General features: G+C 42.6%; 1 protein-coding gene and 2 pseudogenes across 2 annotated transcripts in view; 2 read left to right on the top strand and 1 right to left on the bottom strand.

Moving 5' to 3' along the window:
* LOC110323751 overlaps positions 1-1,903 on the bottom strand; it is a 2,706-nt pseudogene extending 803 nt beyond the window's left edge.
* LOC110322765 (paralemmin-2) overlaps positions 1-19,487 on the top strand; it is a 328,271-nt gene that overhangs the window by 19,862 nt on the left and 288,922 nt on the right. The window lies entirely within an intron of this gene.
* LOC110323244 lies at positions 13,726-14,442 on the top strand (annotated as a pseudogene).

Raw genomic sequence — 19,487 nt, forward strand, 5'->3', positions numbered from 1 at the left:
TAGTATCTGGGTTTGGTGGCTGATGATGGGATGGATTCCTGGATGGGGTAGTCTCTGGATAGTCCATCCTTTCATCTTAGCTCTAAATGTTGTCTCTGTACCTATATCTTTTCTGTTTCTTCAAGGCGTGTCTTCTTTGTCTCCATTGGCTGTGCACCTTTTCCTTCTCCTCAGCTTTGTTCTCTGCTTGCTCTTTCCCAGGGATGATGCTCTGATCGCCCTCAGCTTGCGCTGCTGCCTTCTTTTCCCTTCTCCTGCCTTTTGCAGGCCCGTTCCTCTGCCCATGCAACATCAGCTGCAGTTTTCTCCATGTTTACTCTCACCTTCGACCGTATAACCTTTGAAGTTCACTGTTAAAGGGATCTGTGCTTTCCAGGAACTTCTTCTTCCCTGGTGTCGCTCCTGTATCTGAAGAAGCTTGGCTTCTAGTTTCTGAGGAACCATTAAAGATTGGACCTGTTGTCTGCACTCCTGGGAGGCTAGCGCTCTCTCTCGGCACTATTTGGGTATGAAGCCTAAGAAGAATGAAGACCAAAATGTGGATGCTTCAGTGCTTTTTAGAAGGGTGAATAAAATACTCACAGGAGGAAATATGGAGACACAGTGTGGAGCAGAGAAGGAAGGAAAGGTCACCCAGAGACTGCTCCACCTGGGGATCCATCTCATATACAGCCACTAAACCCAGACACCACTGTGAATTCTGCAAAGTGCTTGCTGATGGAAGCCAGATACAGCTGTCTCCTGAGAGACTCTGCCAGAGCCTGACAAATACAGAGGCAGATGCTCACAGCCAACCATTGGACTGAGCTCAGGGGTCCCCGATGAAGGAGTTAGAGAAGGGACTGAAGGAGCTGAGGGGGTTTGCAGCCCCATGGGGGAAGCAACAGTGTCAACAGGCCAGACCCCCCTTCCCGCCCCGAGCTCCCAGGAACTGAATCACCAACCAAAGAATACACATGGATTGACCCATGTGCTGGCCACGTATGTGGCAGAGGGTGGCCTCGTTGAACTTCAGTGTGAGGAGAGGCCCTTGGGCCTGAGGGTGTTCAATGCCCCAGTGTAGGGAAATGCCTGGGTGGAAGGACAGGAGTTCGTGGGTGGAGGACCACCCTTATAGAGGCAGGGGAGAGGGGATGGGATAAGGGGTTTCCAAAGGGAAGACCTGGAAAGGTGAAAACATTTGAAATGTAAATAAAGAAAATATCCAATAATAATAATAATAATAATAATAATAATAATAATAATAATAAAAGATTGGACCTGTTGCTTGAGGACTCGTATTCTAGTTGTTGAGATGACTGATGGCATGTCAGGTGCCACACTGCCATTGAGAATCTCACTGATGAGGCCAGGGTTTCTCTGGAAATGGACAGTGACTGTATGCTTCATTGAAAAGCCATCACCACCATCACCTGGGTCCTCAGCAGGCTGAATGCACAGATAAAGTTCCCTGTTCTCCACGTGAGACTGTCGCTGTTGACTTTCTTCCTCTCCTGCGGCTTCCGCACGACTTTTTGCATTAATATTCGCAAGGTATACATGGCATTGTGGCAGGCCTTCCTAGAGTCCCAGCACTCTGTCTTCTCCGCTTGGTATATTCACTTAACTCGCCACACATTACTAATAATCTTGCCAATCTCCCACAACTTTAGGTCAGGGTTGAAAGCCTTGACTTGGTCCCAGACCTTTCTGCTGTACCTCATGAAGGGCATCGGCGGCTTATCTGGTGGCTTGGAAATTGCAATGCCAGAGATGCCATGATCCCGCTTCTGGTGCCCGGGTTCCCTTCCAGCCTGTAGCTGTTGTAAGTGAGATGACTGTATGGATTCTATCCCACAAACCCTGGTGTGCTGGGCCTTTGTGCTGCAGGAGCTGGGGTGGGAGATGGGGTGTAAGATGGTTTTTTATTTTTTATTTTTTTGATATTTTGGAAGATTAAGTTCTCAGTTCCTTAAGAACGAATCTGAGACATCACGGACCGAAAAGAGACAACTCCAGCTTCGCTGTCCTCTGTTCCCTAAATAGCTTTTAAAGAACAATTATGGTGTATGTATCAATAATGTTTATATCTCAAGAGACTTAAGAAGAATGGAGTTAGCATATTCAGTGTCCATTCAGAATACATAGTGTGCCAGAAATAGAAGAAATCATGTACAAAAAAAATTACAAAAATAATTTACAGCAGCCATAATCAAAAAGGGCAAGCAGTCCCCTCAGAGGCGAGACTAGTGTGAGATTTTCCACACCATGACTTCATTTCAACACAGAAATTAAAATTTCAGGCAAACAGGAAAACAGGAAAATGAGTTAGGAATTCTGTGAAGTTTGGTAGGTAGTGTCATTATTGTGTGAAGTAACAAAGTGTCTAAGTATTTAGCATCTCTAGATATCTGATAAATATACAAAAGTTCATTCAACTCAAATATTCTCACATAATATACATAATATGAAATTCACTGTGTAATATAAAAATACAATTTCAGTAGCAACAAAAGTAAAAGTACTTGTAGACAAATGTGTAAGACATTTATGTGAGAAAAATAACTTAATTACATTTTATAGGTTAGTGGTTAACTCTGCAAATTTCTGTGAAAGATTGACTCTGGTAATGGACATGGGAAAAGGTCTTCCCAGTGACGAGAGACACTAATCAAAACGGTGTTGATGTTTGATCTGACTCAGCACTCTATCCACATCCAAACATGTTTCATATCCTAAAGGTGGTAAAAAATCTGATATAACAGGGTCTTTAACATGAGAAGGAAGGATTGTTTCAGTGAGTAGAATAAACCAGAGTAAATAGAACTGTTTCTATCTACATTACATTAGTATGTAAGAAGTGTACACATCTACATTACATCAGTATGTAATAAGTGTACACATCTACATTACATCAGTATGTAATAAGTGTACACATCTACATTACATTAGTATGTAATAAGTGTACACATCTACATTACATTAGTATGTAAGAAGTGTATATGTTCCTGGGAGACTGTGACACTTTATAGTGACTAAATCACCAATGAAAGAATATACATGGACTGGACCTAGGCCTCCCGCTCATAGCTCATATGTAGCAGATCTGTAGCTTAACCATGATGTGGGTTCCAAACAACTGAAACAGGAGCTATATCAAGAGCTTCTGCCTGTCTGTGGGATATGCCTGTCTGTGGGATATGCCTGTCTGTGGGATATGCCTGTCTGTGGGATATGTTCTTCTAGCTGGGCTGCCTTGTCTGACTCCAGAAAGAGAGGAAGCACTTAGCCTCACACAGACTTGAAGGGCCATGGTGAGGGTGGGATACCCAGGTGGCCCCCGCCTGCTCAGATTGAACACCCAAGACACCTGTCATTTCTTTTGGTAGGGACAAAGTCCCTACTTTTAGATATTTTGAAACATAATAATCATCTTGAGACATGGTTTTGCTATGTGGTTCAGGCTGACTGGAAGCTTGCTAGATAACCCAAGCTAGCTCTGAGTTCCCACTCTTAAACTAAGCTATTGTCACCTTACTGTGCTGAGAACCACTTGGGCTCAGAGCTTGTCCCTGACTAAAATTTAGAACAGCTCACCAACTCTTTTTTTTGTTGTTGTTGTTGTTTTGTTTTGTTTTGTTTTTTTGAGACAGGGTTTCTCTGTATAGCCTTGGCTGTCCTGGAACTCACTTTGTAGACCAGGCTGGCCTCGAACTCAGAAATCCGCCTGCCTCTGCCTCCCGAGTGCTGGGATTAAAGGCGTGTGCCCCCACGCCCAGCTCTCACCAACTCTTCTGATCTCCCTTTCTTACTGACCCTCCCCCACCTATTCTAACTTTATTTCCATCTGGTCAAGTGTTTTCAGTTTCCATACATGACTGAGAATATGTACTGTCTGCCTTTTAGGCTAAGCAGAATTTTTAAAGAGAATCTAACTTTTCTGTTGTTTTTCCCCCTAGAGATATTTATGTTATAGTGTGAGTAGCAATGTTTGCTTCCATGTGCTTATGTGTACCGCAGGTGTGTCTGGGGTCTACCGAGGCCAGAAGAGGGTTCACATCCCCTGAAGCTGGAGGGGCAGGCAGTTGTGAGCCACTGCGTGGGTACCAAGACTCAAACTCAGGTCCTCTGCAAGAGCAGCAAGTGCTCCTAACCACCAAGCTGTCTCTCCACTCCCTACCGCCCCGATTCCCCAGCCCACAGCAGGCACTAAATCTGTTTTTATCCCTATATATTTCTTGACTTAGGGTGTTTCCTATCAAACGATGAAGCCATCTGATGGCATGTGGCTGACTTCTTCTTGTCATAGCGATCCTGAAGCCGAGGGATCTCCCAGAACTTTATCTTTGATGAATGATAGATACCCCATTACATAAGCAACATGACTTTAAATATTTAACACTTTGCAAAGATGTGAATTCATTTTAAGCAAAACTGCGTAATCCATGATTATTACTCACACATACTTTATTTCTGACGAAAAATATGTTGTTCCATTAAGAAACACTGTACAGGACTGGTACTGCATCCTCCCATCCCAGCGTTTGGAAGCCTGAGTTGGAAGGATGGGCTACTTAGCAACTTCAAGATTAACAACAAAAAGCCCTTTTTGTATAAAACACAGATAAAATGCTCACATTAAAGCAAACAATTAGACATTAATATACATAAAATAAATGCACTTAAGTGAAGATGTTTTAGGGAAATGGCTTTATTTTTCAGTTGTTTCCAGTAGCTTCTTGAGCTATAGATTTCAACAAAGGTTTTTTGTTTTTTTTGTTTTTTTTTTTTGGTTTTTCGAGACAGGGTTTCTTTGTATAGCCCTGGCTATCCTGGAACTCACTTTGTAGACCAGGCTGGCCTCGAACTCAGAAATTCGCCTGCCTCTGCCTCCCGAGTGCTGGGGTTAAAGGCATGCGCCACCATGCCGGCTTCAGCAAAGCATTTTATTTCATGGTTATTTTGTAGGGCTGGACATTGAATTTATACCTTTTAAATCCTAGGCAAACATCTGACTACTGAGATTTATCCCTAGCCCAAATTATCTTTTAATTTTGTGTGATTTGCATGTGTGTGTGTGTGTGTGTGTGTGTGTGTGTGTGTGTAGGCATGCCCAGTTGTCTGTATGTTGTGTACCATGTGTGTCCAGAGGAGGAAATGGAGTCCAGAGGAAGACATCTGATTCTCTAGAACTGGAGTTACAGGCACTTTTAAGCTGCCTGATGTGTGTGCTGGGAGTGGTAAAGAGAAACTCTTTACCACTGGACCACACCTTAAGCCCCTGTTTGTTTATTGTTAGAGATTTATTTTACGTGTACTGCTTTGAGTGAGTATCTGCCATTGTGTGGCATATTCATATGCATCAGCCAGAGAGGGTGTAGGATTCCACGGAGCTGGAGTTACAGGTGGCTGTGACCTGTTTGACATGGTTGCTGGGAACCAAACTCAGGTCCTCTGGAAGAGTAGCAAGGGCTCTTAACCACCGAGAGATCTTTGCATCCCCCACCTCACCCCAACGTATCTTTTAAACATGATTAGAGGTCTTTATTTTTTATCTTATTTTTGAGATTACAACTTAATTATATTTCTTCCTTCCCTTCCCTCCCTCTAAATCCTCTCATATGCCTCTCCTTCCTCTCCTTTGAATTTATAATCTCTTTGTTTTTACTAGTTGCTATTGTCTGCATCTAACATACATATACTCCTAAATATAATATTACTTGTGGTGGTTGGAATAGGAATGGTCCCCATAGATTCACATGTTTGAATGCCTGGCACACAGGGAGTGACACTTTTAGGAGGTGTGGCCTTGTTGGAGTAGATTTGGCCTTGCTGTAGTAGGTATGACTTTGTTGGAGAAAGTGTCACTGTGGGGGTGGGCTTTGAGGTCTCAGATGCTCAAGCCAGGCCTAGTGTTACTCTTTCTTCCTGCTGCCTGTGGATTCAGATGTAGAACTCTCAGCTCCATCTCCAGCATCATGTCTGCCTGCTTGCTGCCATGTTTCCCCGCCATGATGATAATGGACTGAATCTCTGAAACTATGACAGCCCCAATGAAATGTTTTTCTTTATAAGAGTTACCATGCTCATAGTGTCTCTTCACAGCAATAGAAACCCTAAGACATACATACTTCTATGTATGTTTCAGAGCTAACCTTTTGGCACCAGACAACCAATTGATGTGCTCCTCCTTGGGGAAGGCCACCTTGCCCACTCCTGCCTTTCCTTAGTTGCCTGTAATTCTTTATGTATGATCAAGGCCTCATGGGCCTTTCCCTGTTCACTTTGGCATATAGTGGTGCCATCCTTATACAGCTTATGTTTGGGCACTCATATTGGTGAGACTTATTAGGAGACACAATCTCACAGCAAACTGATCCTCTGGCGCTTACTATCTTGACGCCCCTCTTCTGCAGTGTTCCCTGGCCTTTAGGTGCAGAGAGTTTTGTAGATACATACTTTGGAACTGGGCTCTATATCGTTACATTTTGATTGGCTGTGGTTTTCTATAGTGGTCTCCTTGATGAAGGCAGAAGACTAACACTTGTGTGTGGGTTTGAGATCACATGTTTATAGATTGTGGTTTAGATGATGAATCTCAGCTTGGAAAAATAGCATTCAATTTTGTGTGTGTGTGTGTTTTATGGAAGAGAAAGATACAGGCTCAGGTGAAGGAATGAAATATTCTATAAGAATATAATTCTTCTGCCTTGAATGCAGAGATGAGATCACACACACACATGCACACACACACACACACACACACACACACACACACATACACTTCTTCCACAGTAGATGATTGCAGCCAATTTCATTTCTCTTCCCAGTTTTTTTTTTTTTTTAAAAAGCATTTATTTATTTTTTCTTTATGTTTGTGGGTGTTTTGCTGTATGTCTGTGTACCATGTATGTGCAGTTCCTTCAGAAGCCAGAAGAGGGCATGAGATCCCCTAGAACTGGAGTTATAAAGGCATCATTCTACAAGTGAGATGTGATCTGAAGGTTCAATAACTGAAGGGATGGTTTAGGATTTTTGTCTACTGCAGGAAAACATGGATGATCTAGGCCCAAAGTTCTACCTCAGAGGGTTTGATACAGTGAGTTTTTAATCTCAAGAAAACCAGTTAACTAGACAATCAGCCAACTGACCAACTGACCAACTAACTAAAACCTTTTAAACACCTGAAATAAGGCAGTCATGGTTTAGGATAAATTAGCTGCAAAATATAAGGGAATGAGGTAACGTGTGTAGAGACATTGGGCTCTTTTTTTGTTTGTTTTTTAAAGTGGTGATTTTCTTTTTAAGTAACCGAATTACATATCTGTTTAACAATATTTAAAGAGAAAAGCCAGAAACTCACTTCTAATCTGTTTAATAAGGCTGGCATTGGTTTATAGAGGACAATTTGGTTTGCTATATAGTAGGAGGGTCCACAACAGCCTCATTCAAAAGGGAACATCTTGTTTTACATCATTGAAAATAGGATGTTGTCATTAAGAGAACAGTCAAATCCAGACTTTTAGGTAGACCACAGTAGAAAATTAATTATATATGATTGAGATGAATAATGTAGGGATAGCGGTTCTGGACAAAGGTGGAATATATGAAAGAGAGACCTGTGGAGCTTCAGCCTGCGGCCTTGAGCATGCTGTGCTGGCACTCCGCAGCTGAGCCGTGTCTCCACTATCTTGTCTCTTTAATTTTGTCTGTGGGAGAATTGCTTGATGTGTTTCAAGCAATGTGTTGTGTGGTATGGTGGTTTTAGGATCTGAAGCCACATTGAGAATACTATGATTTCAAGTGAGGGGCGTTATATGCAACGGCTACTTTCCTTCTGTTGACGTCTCTATGTCTACTGTAGCAAGACCAGGGCTCACCACTCTCCACCCTCGTTAGTTCTGAGCCATACACCTTGATGTTGTAGGGCATAGCTTGGGGTCCTTCTTGAAACTCTGTGTGTTTCTGTGTTTGCTGGTTTTCATGCCCAGGTTTAACAATCTTTGGAGTAGAAGAGCATATACAAGGGTTTAGCCCAGGTGAGAAGCCATTTATTACTGAGGAAAAACAATCCAGCTACAATGTAAGCTTATACATAGGTATACATTTGTGGGGTACAAGATTTTTGCTTTGTACCATAAGTATGATTTTATTTGTAGATATTTTAACAGACTTTATTTAAAAAGATTTATTTTAATTTTTAATTGTATATATGCATATGTGTCTACATGTGGGTATGTGCGTGTGAATGCAGGTGCCCAACAAGGCAAGAAGGCATCTGATCCCCTGGAGCAGGAGTGGGGCAATTGTGAACCATCTTGTGGGGTGCTGGGAACTGAGCTCAGATCCTCCACAAGAGCAATATGTACTCTTAAGTGCTGATCCATCTCTCCAGCTCTCGTAGATGTTTGTTTTCAAAAACAAAATCCCAACCATTTGATTTACCAAATGAAGACCCAGGAGCCAGAAGCTGTGGTAAAAGCCTGCTGGCTCAGAGAGGCAGAGAAAGCACCCAGCTGACCTTACTCCACCAACGTCCAGAAGGAAAAGGCTCTTTCTCCTTCTCCGCACTGTCTGAATTACCCGCCAACTCAAAGTCCCTCCGTTCTCTTTCCTGGGTTTCCTTATGTTCACTCCCTGTCAACTGGTTGCTTGCTCCACATTGACATATTGTTGACTTTATTTAGCTCTCATTTACAGAAAGCTCTTGGGTTAAAGATGTGTGCTAGGGCTGAGCCACGCCACAACATGAAATAGCTTTTTTCCAGTTCATGTCAGGGTTCACAATGTGATTAAATATCCTGCAACACATAGATGTCTCTAAAAAACTAAAATTCAAGATGTTTTCTTCTCGTTGTGTTTGCTGATGGGGGGTTTTTGTTTTTATAAATTTCAAGTAAGTATTACATCGGTTAAATGTATTTTTCTAGATCTTACAATATGGTCTTCTTTACTAATATGTTGTTGAGTTCTTTTTTGATTATGTTCACGAGAGAGGTGGTCTGCGATGGGTTGCTTTTGCAATACTCTTATCAGGGTTTGGTGAGAGAGCAATGATGGTCTCAGTGCTCACAGGGAAGTGTGAGTACTCCCTATTTCCTGGAAGGGTTTAAAGGAGGGCATCATGCTTTCTGACAAAACGCTCAGCAGAGTTCACTAGTAACATGGTCCAGATTGCCTTGGCTGATAGAAGATTTTCAATGCTAGTTGCTCTGATTTTGTGCTAGGGTGAGCAAATCCCTTTTCTGAAGGAAAATTTCCACATAATTTAGGTTAAGTTATTTGACGAAGTTTCTTATGACAGCCCTTTATCTTTTTAATGCTTTAAGGATCTACAGGGATATCTCGTGTTTTAGTCTTTATATGTTATTGTTCTCTTTTTTTAATTAGCCTTAGATTATTAATGTTGTTCATTAGTTTCCCCAGGACATCAGCTTCTGAAGGTTCATGATATATTTGCTGCCCCTAAACCTGTCACTTGGGAACCCAAGCTTTCAACATTGGAGCCTTTGGGGGAACCCTTCGTATACAAACCACAGCAGCATTAATTACTTTTTCTTTGACTCATAACTTTGAATTATATATTGTAACTTTTAGTCAAGGAGGCATTTTGTTGATCTGTGGCAAGAATGAGAAAAGATTCTGGAAATTAATAAACACTTTTGCTGAACGGTGGGTGGGGCAGAATTGCTGTCCCTTTATGTCGGGCATGCATACTGACTCCAAAGTATGGCCCCTCAGGCTAATCAGAATTCTAGGGTACTTAACAAGTTCCTTCATGTAAGGGATTGGTAAGAATATTTAATATTTAAAAATATATTAATATATTTACATGGGCAGTGTCTTATAGAAAAACCTTGCCTACTTCCTGTTCTATGCGGGCTTTGCTCTAATCCTGCCTTGCTTGTTTCTTTTAGCCGTATGTACTTTATGCTACATTTAGTTGTATGTATTTTATGTTACATTTAGTTGTATGTATTTTATGAACCCAGGGCCTTCCACATGTTAGATAAGTGCTTTAACACTAAGCTATAGCCATCCTCAGTATGCCATATATATTTTAAATAAATATTTATGAAACTGTGAAAAATATTTGAATGAGAAAAATTGGGGGAAAATTCATTTTTATATTCTAAATAAAAAAACTAGTGTTTTAATTTAATGAAATAATATAAGCCCAGGACTTTCTAAAAACACCTTGTGTTTTATTTGTAATTAAAAGACACCAAGTTGCTTGGATTTTCTTTTAGAAGATATGTGCAAGTCTTTAAGACATTAAGTCAATTAACAATTTGAGTGCCTTTGTATCAGTGCTAACTGGACACTTTGATAATGAGAAAAATCTCTAAATTAGAAAAGTGTTCCCTGGTCTCTGCCCAGCCATCATTAATATTGTGTTTATTATTTTTAGTGTTTATTATTTTCTCCTTTTGACCACATATTAATTAAATGTATCATTATTAGGTTGGCAAAATCCTGCCTCTAGCCGAGACAGTGAGATGCTTGCCTTCAGCATCTGGGTCTCTTGGGCAAGGTTCAGACTTTACATCTTAGTCGTCAGTTTTGTTTGTGTCTGTTCATATATGGTCTCATGCTCACTCCTGCTGGTCTGGAACTTGCCACGTAGATCAGGCTGGCCTGGAATTCGTGAGATCTGCCTCCTGAGTAGGGAACTAAAGGCATGCGACAGCACACAAGGCTCCAGTCGTCAGTTCTAATGCAGTATATAAGAACAAGAGTGTTTCTATCTCACCGGTGTGGGCATCTTACCTCCAGGCTTTGCTTAGTCATGTTTTCTCCTCCTTCCATTCAGATGTAATGAGAGGTCATCCCAGTGTTCTCCACATCGACTTTTTCAAAAAATTTATTTTATTTTTAATTTACTTTTTACACTCCATATTCCATTCCCTGCCCCTCCCATCCACCCTCTGTCTGCACCTCTTCCCCAACCCACCCCATCTCCATGTGGATGCCCCTACCCCCACCCCACCCCACCTGACCTCTAAACTCCCTGGGGCCTCCAGTGTCTTGAGGGTTAGGAACATCATCTCTGAATGAACACAGACCCAGTGGTCCTCTACTGTATGTGTGTTGGGGGCCTCATATCAGCTGGTGTATGCTGTCTGTTTGGTGGTCCAGTGTTTGAGATCTTTGGGGTTCGGATTAATTGAGACTGCTGGTCCTCCTACAGGATCACCCTTCTCCTCAGCTTCTTTCAGCTTCCCTAATTCAACAACAGGGATCAGCTGCTTCTGTCCATTGGTTGGTGCAAATACCTGCATCTGACTCTTTCAGCTGCTTGTTGGGTCTTTTGGAGGGCAGTCATGATAGGTCCCTTTTTTGTGAGTGCTCCATAGCCTCAGTAATAGTGTCAGGCCTTGGGACCTTCCCTTGAGCTGGATCCCACTTTGGGCCTGTAGCTAGACCTTCTTTTCCTCAGGCTTCTCTCCATCTATCCCTGTAATTCTTTTAGACAGGAGCAATTATGGGTCAGAGATATGACTGTGGGATGGCAATCCCATCCCTCACTTGATGTCCTGTCTTCCTGCTGGAGGTGGGTTCTATTAAGTTCCCTCTCCCTACTGTCTGGTGTTTCATTTAAGGTCCCTTCCCTTTGAGTCCTCTGAGTCTCTCACCTCCCTGGTCTTCGGTGCATTTTGGGGGGTCCCCCCCCAACCTCCTATTTCCTGAGGTTGCCTGTTTACATTCTTTTCGCTGGCCCTCAGGGCTTCAGTCCTTTTCCCTCACCCAATACCAGATCAGGTTCCCCTCTCCCTCCTACTCTCCACCCCCATCCTGTCCACTTTCCCTTCCAGGTCCCTCCCTCCCTCTCCACTTGTGATTGCTTTCTTCTCTCACCCAACTAGGACTGAGGCATTCTCACTTGGGCATTTCAGCTTGTTGAGCTTTCTGAGTTCTGTGGACTGTATCTTGTGTATTCTGTACTTTTTTTTTTTTGGCTAATATCCACTTATTAGTGAGTTCATACCATGCATGTCCTTTCTAGTCTGAATTACCTCACTCAGAATGATATTTTCTAGTTCCATCCATTTGCCTGCAAAATTTAGGATGTCCTCGTTCTTCCAAATGGATTTAATAGCTAGCTACAGAACATTTCACCCTAAAACAAAAGAATACACCTTCTTCTCAGCACCTCATGGTACCTTCTCCAAAATTGACCATATAATTGGTCACAAAACAACACTCAACAGATATAAGAAGATTGAAATAATACAATGCATCCTATCAGATCACCATGGCCTAAGGTTGGTCTTTAATAACAGCAAAAACTACAGAAAGCCACATACACATGGAAATTGAACAACTCTTTACTTAATGATAACATGGTCAGGGAAGAAATAAAGAAAGAAATTAAAGACTCCCTGGAATTTAATGAAAATGTTGACCCATCATACCCAAACTTATGGGGCACAATGAAAGCAGTGCTAAGAGGAAAGTTCATAGAACTAGGTGCCCTGGTAAAGAACTGGAGAAATCTTACACTAACAACTTAACAGCACAACTGAGAGCTCTAGAACAAGAAGAAGCAAACTCACCCAAGAGGAGTAGAAGGCAGGAAATAGTCAAACTCAGGGTGGAAATCAACCAAATAGAAACAAAGAAAACAATACAAAGAATCAGCAAAACCAAAAACTGGTTCTTTGAAAGAATCAACAAGATAGATAAACCCCTAGCCAAACTAACTAAGGGGCCAAGAGGCAGTATCTAAATTAATAAAATCAGAAATGAAAAGGGAGACGTAACAAAAGAAATGGAGGAAATTAAAAAAAAAAATCATCAGATCCTACTATAAAACCCTATACTCAACAAAACTGGAAAAATCTAGATGAAATGGGTGGTTTTATAGACAGATGCCACATACCAAAGTTAAATCAAGAGCAGCTAAACTATCTAAACAGGCCCATATCAAACAAGGAAATAGAAGTCATTAAAAACCTCCCAACCAAAAAAGCCCATGGCCAGATGGATTTAGTGCAGAATTCTACCAGACCTTCAAAGAAGACCTGATACCAATTTTCCTCCTCAAACTATTCCACATAGACTCTTGAACTCTTTTGTGAGTCTTGTCTCACTGTGATGACTCTCTTCATTTTTGCTGCATCTGAAGAAAGTTCTAGAAATATGACAGAGAATCTCATTTAGATGCTATCCTAACAGCCCCTAACGAAGCCTTCCTTTAAGACTGCTACATTTCTTTAAAAAAAAAAAAAAATCCAGAAGAGACCAAGAAAGTGAAAATTTCAACACCTAAAATTGAGACAAATGATCTTCTTTGTAGCCTTTAGGACTTTCCATGGATTATAGTCAATGGAGTTGAACTGAGGAGAACAGCCAGTGTCCCACCCATGCCTTGTTTAGGAATGATTAACTCATGACTTTAAGAGAGTAAAGATACTCCCTCTGTACTCTCTGCTTTATCACCAACACCATTTAAACAATTGGGCAGCTTTATCTCTACCCATTTCAAGTCAACTATTCTATGACTGTGCTGTCCCAAGAAAACAGAAAAGACGGCTGGAGAGATGTCTCAATGGTTAGGAACACACTGACTGTTCTTCCAGAGGTCCTGAGTTCAATTCCCAGCAACCACATGGTGGCTCACAACCATCTGTAAAGTGTTTAGATGCCCTCTTCTGGTGTGTCTGAAGACAGCTACAATATATTTATATACATAAATAAATAAATAAATAAATAGGGGTCGCCTCCAGACACAACGCCGCGACCATGCCCCTCCACGTGAGCCTCGCTAAAGGCAACTGCGACCTGGACTATGAATCAGTGCAGCCATACTTCATGTGCGACGAGGAGGAGGAGGACAGGATGTGCACCAGCAGCCACCGCAGCCGCCAGCGCCCAGCGAGGACATCTGGAAGAAATTCGAGCTGCTGCCCTCGCCAAGCCCATCCCCGGCCATGCCGGGCTCTACTTGCCTCCCTGCGAAGCAGGTCGCGGTGTCTTTCGCCCCCAGGGACCTCGATGGTGATAGCTTCTCCACCGCAGACCTGCCCGAGCTGCCAGGAGGAGATGCGGTGAAGCAGAGCTTCGTCTGTGACCTGGATGACCCGGATGATGATGAAGAACATCATCCGGACTGTATGTGGAACGGCTTCTCGGCCTCCGCCAAGCTGGTCTCCAAGCTGGACCCCTACCAGGCTGTGCGCAAAGAGGGCACCACCGTGAGCCTGGCCACCAACGCGGAGCCTGCTACATCTCCAGACTGCACCTGCAACACCCGAGCGCACGCACAGCACGGGGGCTTTGGACTGTAAGCTTCAGCCATGTTAACTGCCTCAAATCCTGGGCGTAAGAGAACCCTCCCTTTCCGCTTTTCTTTTTTAAGCTTGCCACCCTTCCTCGCTCCCCTTAACAGATTTGTATTTGTTTAAAAAAGGAATCTTAAAGTATATCAATTTTCCAACATCAGCTGGACCCTTAAGTCTAAATAACTTCATTAAAACATTTTATCAGTTAAAAAATAAATAATTCTTAAGGAAAAAAAAAAGAAAACAGAATAGAAAAGCAAATATGATATACTGTTTGCTGTTTTCTTAATGTGCAGCTGGTGAAAGAATCCAGCCAGGGCAAGTAAAAGACAGTTGGGTTGATGGTGAGGGAGGTTCCTTCATTAAGACAAGGAAATCAGTTTTGTGCCTGTTACGTCAGGCTCCTGTGCTGTTTTATTATAATTGTTAAGATCGGAGGTACTTTACACTCATTTATGATCATTAAGACATTTCAGATAGACTCAGGAGAAGTGGTAGGTACTTGGCCATTTGATTGGCATTTAAGAGAACAGATGTGGATTGGGGAGACATGTGGTGTTTGAAACCATGGGTGTAGACTAGAGAAAAGGGACCTGAAAAAAATCCCCCAAAGAACCAACAGTTAGTCATAAGCAAACGATGATGGATGTTCAAAGGTAAAGTGACACAGAGAGGTAGAAAGGTGTCAAGACATTGTGATGTCTCAGATTCCAAAGGAAGACAGTGTTTAAGAAAAAAGAGGAGTTCACAACCATGGCTTCTTCAGAGGGAGTAATGAGGTCAGCTGTACACGTGTGTTCTGTGAATGTTGATAGGTGACAGTGGCAGTACAGGCCAGGTGTCCTTGACAACAACAGGTCAGAGGACTAATAGGAGCCCAAGAGAAGGAGATGGGCAGAGTGAGGTTGGTTAGCTGGGCGTGGTAGCGCACGCCTTTAATCCCAGCACTCGGGAGACAGAGGCAGGCAGATTTCTGAGTTCGAGGCCAGCCTGGTCTACAGAGTGAGTTCCAGGACATCCAGGACTACACAGAAAAACCCTGTCTCGATAAAAACAAAACAAAACAAAACAAAACAAAACAACCAAAAAAAAAAAAAAAAGTGAAGGTAACGAGAAGGAGGAGGAAGCTTATGTAAGACAAAGGGAAGTTTCTCTTGTTCATGACAAAGACTTGAATACAGTGACTTCTTAGGAAAGGGTAATGAGGTTGACCAAGGAGACAGAATGACAGACGAGTTCCCAGTGGACTGATGATAGGAACAGGTACATGTTTTGGGCAAGAGGCCTTGTACTCTGTGGCTTTGTAGGACCTCTTCAGATTTTTGAGCTCTTCGATAGCATTATGCTGGCACCAGCCTCGGGGAGACCTTTAACACAACTTGGCTTTCTCTCATGCCAAGAATGGAATCAGCCATGCCCTGTGTTTTCAAATAGAGGTCTTTCATATCTTAAGCCCCATAATGTCAGCATGCATCATCAGCATTTATAATGCTAACAGGACAACTCAGTGGAAATCGTTTCGGTCTGTGCAGGGCCCGGGATGATTAGAATAAGCAATACGCAGGATCAAAAGACAGGTATGATAACATCAAGGCAGAGGGGAAATTGGGGTTGGAATATAAATTAAAGCTGGGCAAGATTAGTACACAGAAAACTGGTGTGGCATTGTTCTCCTCAGCAGATAAAGGTAGGCTGCAGATCTGGTGTCAAGGTTATTAGGGACTGAGCAAGGAAGAGAAAACCACTGGCGACATAGTTTACAATGTCCACATGACAAAATCAAGCTTCACTAAGGAGAAAACACATTTTCCTAACACTTAAACTTGCGATGCAATTCTCTCTCTCTCGTGTTCTGTATTCTCACTACCAGTACAAATGCCAGCTTTATAGCAATTTCTGGGCTTTATAGCAGCAGTTCTGTTACTTCGTCTCTCTCTGGAAGTGGAATGGGAAATGACTTTAGGCCAAATGAAATCCTGGCTGGGGTCGCTGGGGGCTTTGCACATAAGGAGTTAGGTCATCAGTCTTTGTGCTTGTACAAAACCATTCCTCAGACAATGTCCATGCCATATTCCACTCGGTGTTTACTCTTCTCGAAACCCTTTCAAACACAAAGCTCCTTCCCATTTCATTCAGAATGGATTAACAGATTATCAACCTTCAGTTACCCCCATTGTTCACCACGAGCTGCACTCAAGGACAAGGAGCTGATAAGGACATGAAGCCTCATTTATAATCACTAAGATTTTCAAATAGATGCCATTTCTTGGAACACGTAACTTATCTAAGAGAGGCGATCAGTGGGCCTTTGCCAGTGTCCTGCGAAGACAAGGTACAGAGAGAGGAAATTAAAGCCCTAGGAAGAGGAAATCATTGTTCCTCCAACTGTTATGGTGGCCTTTCTTCCTTACTAGAGGTAGGCCATCACTTAATTACACTGCTGATGTTTTGGGCTTGATAAGTTTAATGGATGGAGAACCATAGATGGCTGAAAATCGATACTTGTTTTTTTTTTTTTTTTTTAACCCCAGTAAGTAATAGCATGTGTGCTTTGAAATAATTTATCTCAGAGTAAGGTTCAACATGGAAAGCTTTCTACCCATATTTGGGGAAAGTCCTCCAAGGAGTAGGACACAGCAATGACAGAGTCATGTCTGCCCAAATAGACCCTCACCTTTTCAAGACCATGCCAGACATCTCCATGTCCTACCCTGTTGTGAACATCACATACCACAGACATGTATTTAAACGTCACCTGGTTACCTCTTGGATAGAAATAATAGTTATGTGCCTATTAAAATTAAAAATGGATTTAAAAGGAAGCAAATCTCTCCAAGCTCGCATCTCCAGGGTCTGAGCCACTCTATTAGTTTCTGCACGGTGTTTCATCCCCTAATCACTCCAGCCCATAGACTGCCAAGCCATGGCTGGGAAGGGCCTTGTCTTTCGAGTGGTGGCTAGATGGGAATGCTTTTGTTTGTGGAGGCATATCCTGTGCAAGAAAAGAGAGCATTAAAGACAGTTGCTTCACTTCTCCAGAGACCCATGACTGAGCAGTGTGTAGAGATTCTGAGATAATGGAGCAGTCAGTCCTAAAGTCGCGATGTCTTCTTCAAAGCTCTCCCCTCCAGGCTTAGGGAACTCTGTAGAGGAGGAGACAGAAAGATTGTCAGGGCAGAAAGGAAGGGATGACTTCAAAGCAGCAATGCCTGCCAGACACAGCAGTACTGATGAACTCACAGAGACTGTGGCAGCACACACAGGGCCTGCATAAGTTCAAGCCAGATGGGGTTCCAGCACTGAGAGGTGAGAAGTAGACACAGGCTCCCACCCCTAACCAAACCGCCATCTGCAACTGATACCTGTTGGCAAAGGAAAAATTAGTTTTCTCCAGTGGGTTATAAAACTGCTCTTAACGGTAAGCTCCATGTGCAGCAGTATAAGACCAACACAAAGTGAGTTCAACAGTATTTCTGTAGACGTTTTAATCGATTATTGCGTTATTTGGGCATTTTCTTTTGTTTTACTGGTCTTTTGCTGGTATGCTACAGTTTCAGATTTTGTGGGTGGTGGTGTTTGTGTGTTTGTGTGTTTGTGTGTGTGACTTGTATTTTTCCCCTTTTATCCTGATTTGTTTGTTTGCTTTCTAAAAAAAGATGGGGCACGGAGTTGGGTGGGAGGGAGTGGGGAGGATCTATCTAGAGGGAGTACAGGAACGAGGAACCATGACCAGAATATATTGGCTGAAAAAAGTGTTTTTAAAACACAAAAGAGACAGAAGCTTCCTTCCCAATGAAAGGAGCAAAGATGAGATATTAGCAGACAGATGAAATGACGGAATCTGTCTGTGTGTTCAACAAGAAGCCTTAAGACGGGTTGCCTCCTAGTTCCTGAACTAGCCAGACGGCCTGTTCTCTTCCATGCTACAGGTACATGCGTGGTCCTTCACCATGAATAATAATCTAATCTATGCAAATTCATGCAAAAAGAGTAACCATTTTCAGCTCTCCTCTGTGCTAATGCTATTTTATATTTCACTGACATTTGTTCTGGGAGCCAGTCAGTGATGAACTGCTCACATTTGCTTCATGGCTCACCAAGATTCTCAGGTGCTTCTGTTGTACCTGGCTCTGCCCAGCCAGCTTCCTCCTACCAGGATGTGTATGGTGCAGATTAGATTTGAACTGCATTCCCCAGTAGTGACACCCAGGCACACACAGAGACATGTCCAGACTTAAGAGCACAGAGCAGGATGGCTACAAGGGGTTGCAGCATCTTTACCTCTCAACATATGGTTGCACATCACGGGAGTGGTCCAGACACAGCCGAGTCTCAAAGCTCCTGTTCTTGAGTGTCACCTCAGAAAGAGACATCAGCTAGAGGTCTTCAGTTGAGAGCAGCTACTGTCAGGATGCGGAGCAAGAGTCAGACTTTCTGGAGCTGTCAATCTCTCTTCAGTAATCTGGCGAGGCTTGTGGACTCCTTAAAAATGTTCTATAAATTATATAGTACTGGGTTGGCAGGGTGGCTCAGTGGGAGAAGATGGCTTGTAGGGGGGACCCATCCAATGGAAGTTGGGAAGTGATACTTGAGAGGTGACCTCTGACGACACACGCACACGCACACACACACATGCACACACACACACACACACACACACACACACACACACACACACACACGCTAATTAATTACATTAAACTGTTCTGAGGATAAATTTGTGGTTTTGTAAATCTTGTGGCTTTTATTTCAAATCCAACAGCAGCTCAAATACCTACGTAAAAGCTGCTGAGTTCATCACAGTTGTTTCGACACAGCTGCAAACAACGCAATCACATGAAAGCACCTGTGAATTATTTTTCTTGGTGACAAAGTCACAGCTGCTGCTGATCCATGATATCTTGCTGTCTGCATTCAAAGGAAAGCTAGACTTCAGTTAGAGATTAGTAGAGTAAATAAGTTTCTTCTTTTATTACCCCAGGTCATAGGTTCCCCAGATTCTTTTTAAAAAATAACTTAAAAATGTAATATTTTGATTAACTACTTCAGTATTATACATGCATGCAGTGTATTTCAATCATATTCATCTCTACCCCTCTCTGATCCACCTCTACCCCCAATCTCCTCATAACTTCTTCCTTCCTTCCTTCCTTCCTTCCTTCCTTCCTTCCTTCCTTCCTTCCTCCCTCCTTCCTTCCCTCCCTCCCCTCTTCCTTCCTTCCC

The sequence above is a fragment of the Mus pahari genome, chromosome 6 (genome assembly GCF_900095145.1).
Source record: "Mus pahari chromosome 6, PAHARI_EIJ_v1.1, whole genome shotgun sequence".
Lineage (NCBI taxonomy): Eukaryota > Metazoa > Chordata > Mammalia > Rodentia > Muridae > Mus > Mus pahari.